This window comes from Pristiophorus japonicus, chromosome 10, assembly GCF_044704955.1.
Source record: "Pristiophorus japonicus isolate sPriJap1 chromosome 10, sPriJap1.hap1, whole genome shotgun sequence".
Taxonomy (NCBI): Eukaryota; Metazoa; Chordata; class Chondrichthyes; family Pristiophoridae; genus Pristiophorus; species Pristiophorus japonicus.
Window position 1 is genome coordinate 106,937,109 of NC_091986.1, and position 13,737 is coordinate 106,950,845.

Here is a 13,737-nt window from a genome sequence, read left to right on the forward strand (position 1 = left end):
CACACGAGGCACATTCTATGGACCAGGTTACTCTATGACCTGAACCTTTATTCACAGGACCAAGAAGTGATGATCCTGCGTGGGACCTCCTTTTATATACCTGGATGACCAGGTAAGGAGTGTCTCCCACAAGTTCACCCCCTGTGGTCAAGGTCTGCATTGCTTAAGTATGTACAGTATTGCATTGGTGTTACATAGAGGTTACATACATGACATCACCTCCCCCCTCCCCCCACCCAAAGTCTTATTGGGATCATAGGTTAAGTCTTTCAGGTGGTCTACACTCCCTCGTGGAGCGCCGCAGTTGGGGCTCTGGTTGTTGAGCCTTCGCGTGAGTGTCTGTCACCTGTGCTGATTCTGGCCTGTCCGGGCTGAGCGCCGGGACTGTGCATGCTGCTGAATGTTCTTGTTCCTCGTTCACTGGCGGTGGTGTGAGCACCATCTCATGATCTTCCTCGGGCTCCTCAGTGTCCATGCTGAACCTTTTTTTTACTTGGTCCAGATGCTTACGGCATATCTGCCCATTGTTAAGTTTAACCACGATGACCCTGTTCCCCTCTTTGTCTATTACAGTATCGTCAAGCCATTTGGGCCCCACGGCATGATTGAGGACAAATACGGGGTAATTTATTTCTATACATCTCCCCCTTGAATTTCGGTCATGGTACTCGTTTTGGGATTGGCGCTTGCCCTCAACTATGTTTGTCAGGACTGGGTGAATGAGGGACAACCGAGTTTTGAATGTTCATTTCATAAGTAGCTCAGTGGGCGGGACCTCCGTGAGCGAGTGCGGTCGGGACCTATAGGCCAGCAGGAGGCGCGATAGGCGGCATTGAAGGGAGGGTCCTTGAATCCTGAGCATGCCTTGTTTAATGATTTGGACCGCACATTCCGCCTGGCCATTGGAGGCCGGCTTGAACAGTGCTGTCCTGACATGGTTGATGCCATTGCCCGACATGAACTCCCGGAATTCGTAGCTCGTGAAACATAGGCCATTATCGCTAACAAGGATGTCCGGCAAGCCGTGGGTTGCAAAGACCGCACGTAGACTCTCCACAGTGGTGGATGTCGTGCATGAATTCAAAATGATGCACTCGATCCATTTCGAGTACGCATCTACCACAATGAGAAACATTTTACCCATGAACGGGCCCGCGTAGTCTACATGAATACGTGATGATGGCCTGGTGGGCCAGGGCCACGGGCTGAGCGGGGCCTCCCTGGGGGCATTACCCAGCTGGGCACACGTCGTGCACCTGCGAACAGGTCTGAATCAATTCCCGGCCACCAAACATGTGACCGGGCAATGACCTTCATCAGCACGATGCCTGGATGCTCGCTGTGGAGTTCCCTGATGAATGCCTCCCTGCCCCTCTGGGGCATGACTACCTGGCTGCCCCATAGTAGGCAGTCAGCTTGGATGGAGAGTTCATCCATCCACCTGTGAAACGGTCTGACCTCCTCAGGGCAGGCTCCGTGTGCGGGCGCCCAATCCCCAGTCAGGACACATTTCTTCATCAGAGATAGGAGGTGATCTCTGTTTGTCCAGATTTTGATCTGGCGGGCTGTGATGGGGGAGCCAACACTGTCAAAGGCATCAATGGCCATGACCATCTCAGCACTTTGTTCCGCTGCCCCCTTGGTGGTGGCCAGTGGAAACCCGCTGAGCGCGTCAGCGCAATTTTCGGTGCCAGGCCGATGCCAGATGGAGTAGTCATAAGCAGCCAGCGTGAGAGCCCATTGCTGTATGCGAGCTGACGCGTTGGCGTTGACAGCCTTGCTGTCTGACAACAGGGATGTTAACGGCTTGTGGTCCGTTTCTAATTCGAACCTTCTGCCAAAAAGGTACTGATGCATTTTTTTTTACACCATAGACACATGCGAGTGCCTCCTTCTCAACCATCCCATATCCCCGTTCTGCTTGAGAGAGCGACCTGGAAGCATAAACCACAGGTTGTAATTGGCCCTCAGCATTACTCTGCTGCAACATGCACCCAACCCCATAGGACGATGCATCACATGTCAGAACCAATTTCTTACAGGGGTCGTACAGGGTCAATAACTTATTTCGACAAAGTAGGTTGAAAGCCCATTCTTGACAGTCCCCGCAAAACCAATCACAACCCTTACGCAGGAGTACGTGAAGCGGTTCCAACAACGTGCTTAAGTTCGTCAGAAAGTTCCCGAAATAGTTCAAGAGTCGCAGAAATGAACGCAACTCCGATGTGTTGCCGGGCCTGGGCGCTCGTCGAATCACCTCTGTTTTGGATACAGTGGGCCGAATCCCATCTGCAGCAACCCTCCTGCCCAGGAACTCAACCTCAGGAGCCAAAAACACACATTTAGACTTTTTGAGTCGCAGGCCTACCCGGTCCAGTCGGCGTAGCACCTCCTCCAGGTTGTGGAGGTGTTCCTCGGTGTCACGACCCATGATGAGGATGTCGTCCTGAAATACGAGTGTTCCAGGAATGGATTTTAGCAGGCTTTCCATGTTTCTTTGAAAAATCGCGGTCGGTGATCAAATGCCAAATGGGCACCTGTTGTAAACGAACAGTCCCTTGTGCGTAGTGATGGTGGTCAGTAGTTTGGATTCGTCGGCCAGTTCTTGGGTCATGTAGGCTGAAGTGAGATCCAACTTGGTAAACAGCTTGCCGCCTGCCAGTGTGGCGAAAAGATCCTCCGCTCTCGGGAGCGGGTATTGGTCTTGTAGGGACACTCGATTGATAGTAGCCTTGTAGTCGCCACAGATCCTGACAGAACCATCCGCTTTTAGGACGGGAACGATGGGGCTCGCCCAGTCGCTGAATTCAATAGGCGAGATGATGCCCTCTCTCAGCAAACGATCCAATTCGCTCTCAAATTTCTCCCGCATCACATACGGCACAGCTCTGGCTTTGTGGTGTACTGGTCTGGTGTCCGGGGTGATGCGTATCACTACTTTGGTACCTTTGAACGTCCCGATGCCAGGTTGGAATAGTGGCTCAAATTGTTGTAGGACTTGTGAGCATGAACTTCGCTCCACAGATGACATTGCGTGCACATCCCCCCATTTCTAGTTCATCTCAGCTAACCAGCTCCTCCCCAACAGTGCGGAACCATTGCCCGGGACAATCCAGAACGGCAGCCGGTTCACCGATCCATTGTGTGTGATGGCCAACATTGCACTGCCTAGTACTGGAATGATTTCTTTGGTATATGTCCGTAGTTGTGTCTCAATGCGTTCTAGTTTGGATCTACTGGCTTTGAGTGGCCATAGCTTTTTGAATTGTTGAACGCTCATAAGTGACTGGTTGGACCCCATGTCCAACTCCATGCATACAGGGATGCCATTTAATAAAATCTTCATCATCATTGGTGGCATTTTGGTATATGAGCTGTGAATGTTTGCCACATGAACGCGCTAAAATTCAGCTCCATTGATTTGCCCCAAGAGTCATCCTGCCTCACAGACCCCTCTTCTGGTCCATCCACCTCGTAAAATAGCCTGGTTACAGGCTTCCTACACATTCGACCTAAATGGCCACTGAGGTTGCAATATCTGCAGACAAATTGTTGAAACCTGCAAGTCCTGGCAGAGTGTTTGCTCCCACACCTCCAGCATGAGCTGAGATTCCCATTATTGTGAACAAAGGAGCTATGACCCGGCATTCCTTGCTGATTTCCCCTTTGACTGCTCTTGAGTACCCTGTTAGTGGGTGTCAATAGCCCCATCCCGGACCGCATTGTCCACTGTGATGGCGTAAATGTCTGTTCAGCCTGCCATTGTCTCTGTTGAAAACCTACTCTGGGGTCCATTGCTGCCTGGGGTGCGTCGAACTGCCCTTGCCTGCCAGCGGGGTTCTGAGTCGCGTTTATGACGTAGGACCTCAAAAGTAGTAATCTCAGGATTGCTACCAGTGCCACATGCTAGTCAGAGTAGGAATCGCAGGATAGCTCAGATGAATACGTGGCTTGAGCAGTGGTGCAGCAGGGAGGGATTCAAATTCCTGGGGCATTGGAACCGGTTCTGGGGGAGATGGGACCAGTACAAACTGAACGGTCTGCACCTAGGCAGGACCGGAACCAATGACCGAGGGGGAGTGTTTGCTAGTGCTGTTGGGGAGGAGTTAAACTAATGTGGCAGGGGGATGGGAACCAATGCAGGGAGACAGAGGGAAACAAAAAGGAGACAAAAGCAAAAGACAGAAAGGAGATGAGTAAAAGTGGAGGGCAGAGAAACCCAAGGCAAAAAACAAAAAGGGCCACTGAATGTAAAGGGGCTGCAGGAGGGGTCAAAACTAAAAATCATGGATTAAAAACTAGCATTAAAACACTCTACCTAAACGCACGCAGCATTCGAAATAAAGTAAATGAGTTGACGGCACAAATCATTACAAATGGGTATGATTTGGTGGCCATTACAGAAACGTGGTTGCAGGGTGGCCAAGACTGGGAATCAAACATAGAGGTATCTGACGATTCGGAAAGATAGACAAGAAGGGAAAGGAGGTGGGGTAGCTCTGTTAATAAAGGATGATATCAGGGCAGTTGTGAGAGACGATATTGGCTCCAATGAACAAAATGTTGAATCATTGTGGGTGGAGATTAGAGATAGTAAGGGGAAAAAGTCACTGGTGGGCGTAGTTTATAGGCCCCCAAATAATAACTTCACGATGGGGCGGGCAATAATCAAGGAAATAATGGAGGCATGTGAAAAAGGAACGGCAGTAATCATGGGGGATTTTAACCTACATATCGATTGGTCAACTCAAATCGCACGGGGGTAGCCTGGAGGAGGAATTCATAGAATGCATACGGGATTGTTTCTTAGAACAGTATGTTACAGAACCTACAAGGGAGCAAGCTATCTTAGATCTGGTCCTGTGCAATGAGACAGGAATAATAAACGATCTCCGAGTAAAAGATCCTCTCGGAATGAGTGATCACAGTATGGTTGAATTTGTAATACAGATTGAGGGTGAGGAAGTAGTGTCTCAAATGAGCATACTATGCTTAAACAAAGGGGACTACAGTGGGATGAGAGCAGAGTTGGCTAAAGTAGACTGGAAACACAGACTAAACGGTGGCACAATTGAGGAAAAGTGGAGGACTTTTCAGGAGCTCTTTCATAGTGCTCAACAAAAATATATTCCAATGAAAAAGAAGGGCGGTAAGAGAAGGGATAACCAGCCGTGGATAACCAGGGAAATTAAGGAGAGTATCAAATTAAAAACCAATGCGTATAAGGTGGCCAAGGTTAGTGGGAAAATAGAAGATTGGGAAAATTTTAAACGACAGCAAAGAATGACTAAGAAAGCAATAAAGAAAGGAAAGATAAATTACGAAGGTAAACTTGCGCAAAACATAAAAACGGATAGTAAAAGCTTTTCCAGATATATAAAACGGAAAAGAGTGACTAAAGTAAATGTTGGTCCCTTAGAAGATGAGAAGGGGGATTTAATAATGGGAAATGTGGAAATGGCTGAGACCCTAAACAATTATTTTGCTTCGGTCTTCACAGTGGAAGACACAGAAACCATGCCAGAAATTGCTGGTCACAGGAATGTGGGAAGGGAGGACCTGGAGACAATCACTATCACTAGGGGGGTAGTGCTGGACAGGCTAATGGGACTCAAGGTAGACAAGTCCCCTGGTCCTGATGAAATGCATCCCAGGGTATTAAAAGAGATGGCGGAAGTTATAGCAGATGCATTCGTTATAATCTACCAAAATTCTCTGGACTCTGGGGAGGTACCAGTGGATTGGAAAGCAGCTAATGTAACGCCTCTGTTTAAAAAAGGGGGCAGACAAAAGGCAGGTAACTATGGGCCGGTTAGTTTAACATCTGTAGTGGGGAAAATGCTTGAAACTATCATTAAGGAAGAAATAGCGGGACATCTAGATAGGAATAGTACAATCAAGCAGACGCAACATGGATTCATGAAGGGGAAATCATGTTTAACTAATTTACTGGAGTTCTTTGAGGATATAACGAGCATGGTGGATAGAGGTGTACCGATGGATGTGGTGTATTTAGATTTCCAAAGGTGCCACACAAAAGGTTACTGCAGAAGATAAAGGTACGTGGAGTCAGAGGAAATGTATTAGCATGGATAGAGAATTGGCTGGCGAACAGAACGCAGAGAGTCGGGATAAATGGGTCCTTTTCGGGTTGGAAATTGGTGGTTAGTGGTGTGCCAAAGGGATCGGTGCTGGGACCACAACTGTTTACAATATACATAGATGACCTGGAAGAGGGGACAGAGTGTAGTGTAACAAAATTTGCAGATGACACAAAGATTAGTGGGAAAGCGGGTTGTGTAGAGGACACAGAGAGGCTGCAAAGAGATTTGGATAGATTAAGCGAATGGGCTAAGGTTTGGCAGATGGAATACAATGTCGGAAAGTGTGAGGTCATCCACCTTGGGGGAAAAAAACAAAAAAAGGGAATACTATTTGAATGTGGAGAAATTACAACATGCTGTGGTGCAGAGGGATCTGGGGGTCCTTGTGCATGAATCCCAAAAAGTTAGTTTGCAGGTGCAGCAGATAATCAGGAAGGCGAATGGAATGTTGGCCTTCATTGCGAGAGGGATGGAGTACAAAAGCAGGGAGTTTCGCAACTGTATAGGGTATTGGTGAGGCCGCACCTGGAGTACTGCGTGCAGTTTTGGTCGCCTTACTTAAGGAAGGATGTACTGGCTTTGGAGGGGGTACAGAGACGATTCACTAGGTTGATTCCGGAGATGAGGGGGTTATCTTATGATGATAGATTGAGTAGACTGGGTCTTCACTCGTTGGTTCAGAAGGATGAGGGGTGATCTTATAGAAACATTTAAAATAATGAAAGGGATAGACAAGATAGAGGCAGAGAGGTTGTTTCCACTGGTTGGGGAGACTAGAACTAGGGTGCACAGCCTCAAAATACAGGGGAGCCAATTGAAAACCGAGTTGAGAAGGAATTTCTTCTCCCAGAGGGTGGTGAATCTGTGGTATTCTCTGCCCAAGGAAGCAGTTGAGGCTAGCTCATTGAATGTATTCAAGTCACAGATCGATAGATTTTTAACTAATAAGGGAATTAAGGGTTATGGGGAGTGGGCGGGTCAGTGGAGCTGAGTCCACGGCCAGATCAGCCATGATCTTGTTGAATGGAGGAGCAGGCTCGAGGGGCTAGATGGCCTACTCCTGTTCCTAATTCTTATGTTCTTATGTTCTTATGTTCTTATGATATTGACTCTCTGATCCCCCGCCGCATTAGAGGCAGAATTGCGCGCATATATTATTTTGGTTTCCTCCTCCCCTGCCATGAAAGTCTGAGCCATCAACGCCGCCGCTTCCAAAGTCAAGTCCTTGGCCTCAATTAACTTTCGGAAAATCCCAGCATGATCGATGCCCTCAATAATGAAGTCCCTTAACATCTCCCCCCTACAGGCGTCTGTGAACTTACAGCGGGTTCATGAGGCAAACGGCGGAGGTCCGCAACGAAGTCCGGTATGCTCTGTCCTTCACGACGTCGGTGGGTATAGAATCTGTGTCGGGCCATGTGTATGCTGCTCACCGGTTTGAGGTGCTCACCGATTAGTTTGCTCAGCTCTTCAAAGGTTTTGTCCGCCGGCTTTTCGGGTGCTAGTAGGTCCTTCATGAGTACGTGGGTCTTAGGTCCGCAGCTGGTCAGCAGATGGGCCCTTCGCTCGTCAGCCATTGCATCTCCCAGCCATTCTTTCGTGATAAAGCTTTGCTGGAGCCTCTCAATAAAATCATCCCAGTCCTCACCAACACAGTACCATTCCTCTGTGCTACCAGTGGCCATTCTCGTGGGTCGTTGATTCCCGTTTCTCGTCGCCAATGTAATGTCCTTGCTCAATGGCACAAAACCCACATGAGGCACCTTCTATGGACAAGGTCACTCTGTGACCTGAACCTTTATTTCACAGGACCAAGAAATGATGACCCTGCATGGGACCTCCCTTTATATACCTGGATGACCAGGTAAGGAGTGTCTCCCACAAGTTCATCCCCTGTGGTCAAGGTGTGCATTGCTTAAGTATATACAGCATTGCAGTGGTGTTACATAGAGGTTACATACATGACAAAAATCATCCCTAATACACTCCAGGAAATCCTCCCCCACAGCATTGCTACCAGTTTGGTTAGCCCAATCAATATGTAGATTAAAGTTACCCATGATAACTGCTGTACCTTTATTGCATGCATCCCTTATTTCTTGTTTGATGCTGTCCCCAACCTTACTACTACTGTTTGGTGGTCTGTGCACAACTCCCACTAGCGTTTTCTGCCCTTTGGTATTCCGCAGCTCCACCCATACCGATTCCACATCATCCAAGCTAATGTCCTGTCTTACTATTGCATTAATTTCCTCTTTAACCAGCAATGAATACCCCTGGATGTTGAGTTCCCAGCCTTGGTCACCCTGGAGCCATGTCTCTGTGATGCCAATTACATCATACCCGTTAACTGCTATCTGCGCAGTTAATTCATCCACCTTATCCGAATACTCCTTGCATTGAGGCACAGAGCCTTCAGGCTTGTCTTTCTCACACATTTTGTCCCTTTAGAATTTTGCTGTAATGTGGCCTTTTTTGCTTTTTGCCTTGGGTTTCTCTGCCCTCCACTTTTACTATTCTTCTTTCAATTTTTTGCTTCTGCTCCCATTCTACTTCCCTCTGTCTCCCTGCATCAGTTCCCATCCCCCTGCCATATTAGTTTAACTCCTCCCCAACTGCACTAGCAAACACTCCCCCTAGGACATTGGTTCCGGTCCTGCCCAGGTGCAGACTGTCCGGTTTGTACAGGTCCCATCTCCCCCAGAACTGGTTCCAATGTCCCAGGAATTTGAATCCCTCCCTTCTGCACCACTCCTCAAGCCACGTATTCATCTGAGCTATCCTGCGATTCCTACTCTGACTAGCACGTGGCATTGGTAGCAATCCTGAGATTGCCACTTTTGAGGCCCTACTTTTTAATTTAGCTCCTAGCTCCCTAAATTCATCTTGTCGGACCTCATCCCTTTTTTTACCTTTATCATTGGTACCTATATGCACAACGACAACTGGCTGTTCTCCCTCCCTTTTCAGAATACCCTGCACCTACTCCGAGACATCCTTGACCCTTGCACCAGGGAGGCAACATACCATCCTGGAGTCTCGATTGCGGCCGCAGAAACGTCTATCTATTCCCCTTACGATAGAATCCCCTATCACTATCGCTCTCCCACTCTTTTTCCTGCCCTCCTGTGCAGCAGCGCCACCCACGGTGCCATGAACTTGGCTGCTGCTGCCCTCCCCTGATGAGTCATCCCCCTCAACAGTACCCAAAGCAGTGTATCTGTTTTGCAGGGGCTGACCACAGGGGACCCCTGCACTGCTCATCCTGTTGGGCATCCATTCCCTATCTGGCCGTGTACCCTTTTCCTGCGGTAAGACCAACTCACTAAACATGCTATTCATGTCATTCTCAGTATCGTGGATGCTCCAGAGTGAATCCACCCACAGCTCCAGTGCCACAATGCGGTCCGTCAGGAGCTGCAGGCGGATGCACTTCCCGCACATGTAGTCGTCAGGGACACTGGAAGCGTCCCTGACTTCCCACATAGAACAGAAGGAGCATAACACGTGTCTGAGCTCTTCTGCCATGACTTGACTCCTAGATAAACTTAATTTGGCAACAACAAGGCTAAAAGGTTACTTACTGATGTACAAAAGGAAAAGAAAAACTACTTACCAATCACCAGTCAATCACTTACCCCCTTGGTTGTGACGTCACCTTTCGATTTCTTTCTACTTCTTTTTTGCCTTCTCACCCTGCTGCAGCTGCACTGATTGCCTCCTCGATTGCCTGCTGGGCCTTTTTATAGGCCTCTGACACTGCCCCGTACTCCCGCCTCACTGACTGCCTCCTCGATCGCCTGCTGGGCCTTTTTATAGGCCTCCGACAATGCCCCGGAAGGTTATTTGTGTCTTCCTTCATGAAGGCCCAGAAGGTGCCCGCATGGCGAGGTGAGTGCACTGTATTGCTCCCTGCACCCTGGGGAACTTAGCAATGTGGTAGAATGCTCCAACCTGTCAGTCTGAGCCTCCGTGGTCATGGGGAAGCTGATAAAGTCCATCCTACGTGCATTCAGGACCTCCGTGACGTGTCTAATGCAACGATGCATGGCATGGTGAGACAGAGAGGAAATCTCGACCGCGGAGGCCCGAAAGGAACCAGACACGTAGAAAGACAGTGTCGCGGTGACCTTGACCTCGACCGACAGTGATGTCCTGATGGCAGGCTGCATATCTGGCCTGATGAGCTCACATATTTCATTGATCACCACCTTGTGGAAGCGCAATCTCCGAAGGCAGGTGTGCTCGGACTCGTAGAGGTAAGACCTCGTCTCCCTGTAAGTGCAGGGTGTCTATGGTCTGGACCTCCTCCTCATTCTGGCACGTCTTAAATTGGGCACATAATGATGTGCATTAGACATTGAGCCATTTGCACTCTGCAGCATCTGCGTATTCATCGATGCAGGCTGAGAAATGGCTGGCCCCATTGCAATGAAAGTATAATAGCGATTGATCAGAAGCAATAATTTCCTCACTAAAATACACCTACAGTAAACTCCAATCGTCCAGACTCTGAAAATATGTAAGTTGAGATGATCACTTCACCTGAGAAGAACTCCAGATCAATCTAAACTCCCCCGAAATTGAAGCAGCCTTTTGAATGAAGCGACCTGTGATTTGAAAAATGGTGCCCACACCGCTGTGATTAGTTCAGAACAGTTCCACTTTTTCGGGCGTTTTTTTGGGCAAGTAATATTGTGGGCGATATGTGTGCGAGGTGGTGAAAGTGACGCTGCGCGATAAACTGGGCTTTAGTTTTGGCAAATGTAACCTGTATGACAAAAAAAAGTGGGCGGTCGGTATTATTGAATCTCGGTGTTAATTACATGTGGAAAGTAACGCTGGCGATATTATGGGCGTTGGTTTCGCCCATTCTGATGATTCCACCCAAAAAAAGTGGGCGTGCAGTCTAATTTTTTTCCCGGTGTTATGTACATGGGGAAAGTAACACTCGGCGATAGGTGTCCGAAAAATGGGCGTCAGTTTCTATTTTGTGGCTAAATGGGCGATATCTGGGCGTTACACCTCATTTCAGCATTAAAATGGACGTTAAGTGGGCGTTATGAAAGATCCGGCTACTGGGTGGGAAGGCTCTTGCTCAGCCTCAGCACTCTCTGGTGCTGTCAGTCTGGGTGGTATGACACTGGGGACTACAGTGCCAAAAGTCGAGACCATCAATTGCACTGAGCATTGACAGGCTCGGTCGCAGCTACAATCTGCGACATGCCCTCCCTCATGTCTGCAGATAGTGCTGCAATGTTGCCGGAAATACCATCCAGGGCCTGGAGGAGCTCTCAACTGAGTTCAACGCTGTCCCTTGACAGTCCCACCATATCCAGGTGTGCGTCTGCCTGTCTTTCAGCAGACCGGCTTTGCCGACTCAACATCTGAAGAGACGGCATACGGGGTTCTACCCTGGGGGGTGCGTTGCTGCACATGACTTGGACCCGCTTCCTCGGATTGGGCGAAGCCTGTGAATGTGGCTTCCTCTGAGGAACTTGTGGCCACAGCTAAAAGAGGTGGTGACTGCATCACACCACCCCCCCCCTCCCGCAACAGCTTCATTATCTTGTTCCTCCTGTGGAGGGTCTCAGCGTGGCCCTCATCTGCCTCCTCGACCCACACATGATGGGCTAAGGTGGAGGCTTCCATAGGAGGATGTGACACCTCAGAATCCTCATCTGCAAAATAGAAAACAACAGACGAGTGGTTAGCAGCAGAGGAGGGGGCAGGGTGACATGAGTAAGGTCACGGAGCGCAGGCTTATTTGAAGGACCACCACTGCTGCATTATATGTTGTCGAAATACTGCATCACGTTACCCGAACCCTAGTCCACAGACAATACATCACATTGTCCCAATCCAGTCCGGGGATTTTACAGGACTTGCTCTCAGTTTGGAACATGGGCTCAGCACCCGCATGGTTAGTTGACATTCTGGAGGCAACAATTAGACCTGTCACTGTCCCCTCCAAGTCTGTCAATGGATGTGTTTGGGGCGGACCGCCGCCTGTCTGTCACTGCTCCCGGCGGTTGTGGGACATCTTTCCCTGAAAAAATGACAATAGGAATGGTTACGAGAGTGCCCTTCTGTTCTTGTGGCACAAACAGATAGCCATCAAAGCACTTATACCATACTGTGTACATTTAATACAGTCTTCTCTTTAATGGCCCTGGAAGCTACACATGGTTCATGAAGAAGACATCGAAGAAACATCTTTTAAGATCTCAGATAGCCATCTAAATAATATGTAAAGATCCTTCATAGAAAATAAGATGCAACATTAAATGCCTATCTAAAGCAACATGTGTCAGATTTACAATTTAAGTAATCAAGGAATGCATCAATAAAAATATTACTTACTTTCACAACCCTCGAATGGTCATTCCACCTTTTCCTGCATTGCGTGTAGTCTCTGCGAATGTTATCAACTGAGGAAACCTCCTCAGCAACAAAGGTTCAAAATCGCCATAATTGGGGTGGTGGGGTGGGGGGAGGTTTACTTTGATCCCTCCTATTAAACCCCCCTATTTACTTTCAATTGCTGTGATCAGTCTTCATTGGCATCGGAACTAAATTTCTTGGCTCTCTGCCTGCTATAATCAAGCTGCATCTTTTATGTGTGAAAAATGGCAGATTGAGACCTGGGTGTACTGCGCATGCGTGGGTGTACTGCGCATGCGTGGGCGCACCCTGACAGCTGACCAGAATCCTGGGGGGAGGGGAAATAAAATCGTAAGGAAAAAATGAGCGGGAAAAAAATATTTACGCATACGCAGAAGGTCCGGGTTTTTTTTCAGATCGATGAATTCAGCTCTGGCGCACAAATGCAGTCGTGCAAGGCCGGATTTACCTCTATCGCTGGTCACTGTTTGTTGAATTTTGCAGCATCCAGCGATAGCGGTATTCCGGCGCTAAAAATAAAAAAGCCGTGATTATCGCCCAAAAAACGGCAATAGCAATATTTTCCGAATTTATAGCCCAAAGTGTTTTTTTTTACTGTTTCGTTTTTCTGTCTCAATTCAATCTCTCTCTGTACCTGATTTGGCATTGAATTCACTCACACTCTAATTTACACTTCCTTCTCAGTCCTTGTGCTGTTAATTTCACAATCCTTCAGCCTGATTGGTTAAGGAGATACACAGTTGCTTGACCTGTTCACACGTATCCCGGATGCCCTATTTCCCTCGATGCCACGTTAGCAGCTTGCACTATCGGCAACTTGCCACACACCAAATTTAAAAACCTAACATGCAAGGGCAAGTCTAACTCATGACAGATGCCATTAGATTCACTGCTACAGCAAATTATGGCCCATTATCAGAGTATCTTGCACAAATAAAATGTGATCAAAGTGGATTCATTTGGATACCAGAATGTATTACAGTTATTCTTCCCAATTATCCAGAATTTTAATAGTTAAAACCTTGTGCATAACACCTCCTCATTGCATAGCGCATTTCATTTCTGTTGTTACTTGTATTTCATTATTTTTTACTGATTATGTTTTAGTTATTTAGGGCTCAAAATTGGCCAATGCCGATTTTTGGTGCACTCACCCGAGGTACGCCGACTTCCTAGGATAAAAATGGCGCCAAAAAGTTGTCCCTGCATTCTGGCAACTCTGTGGCCT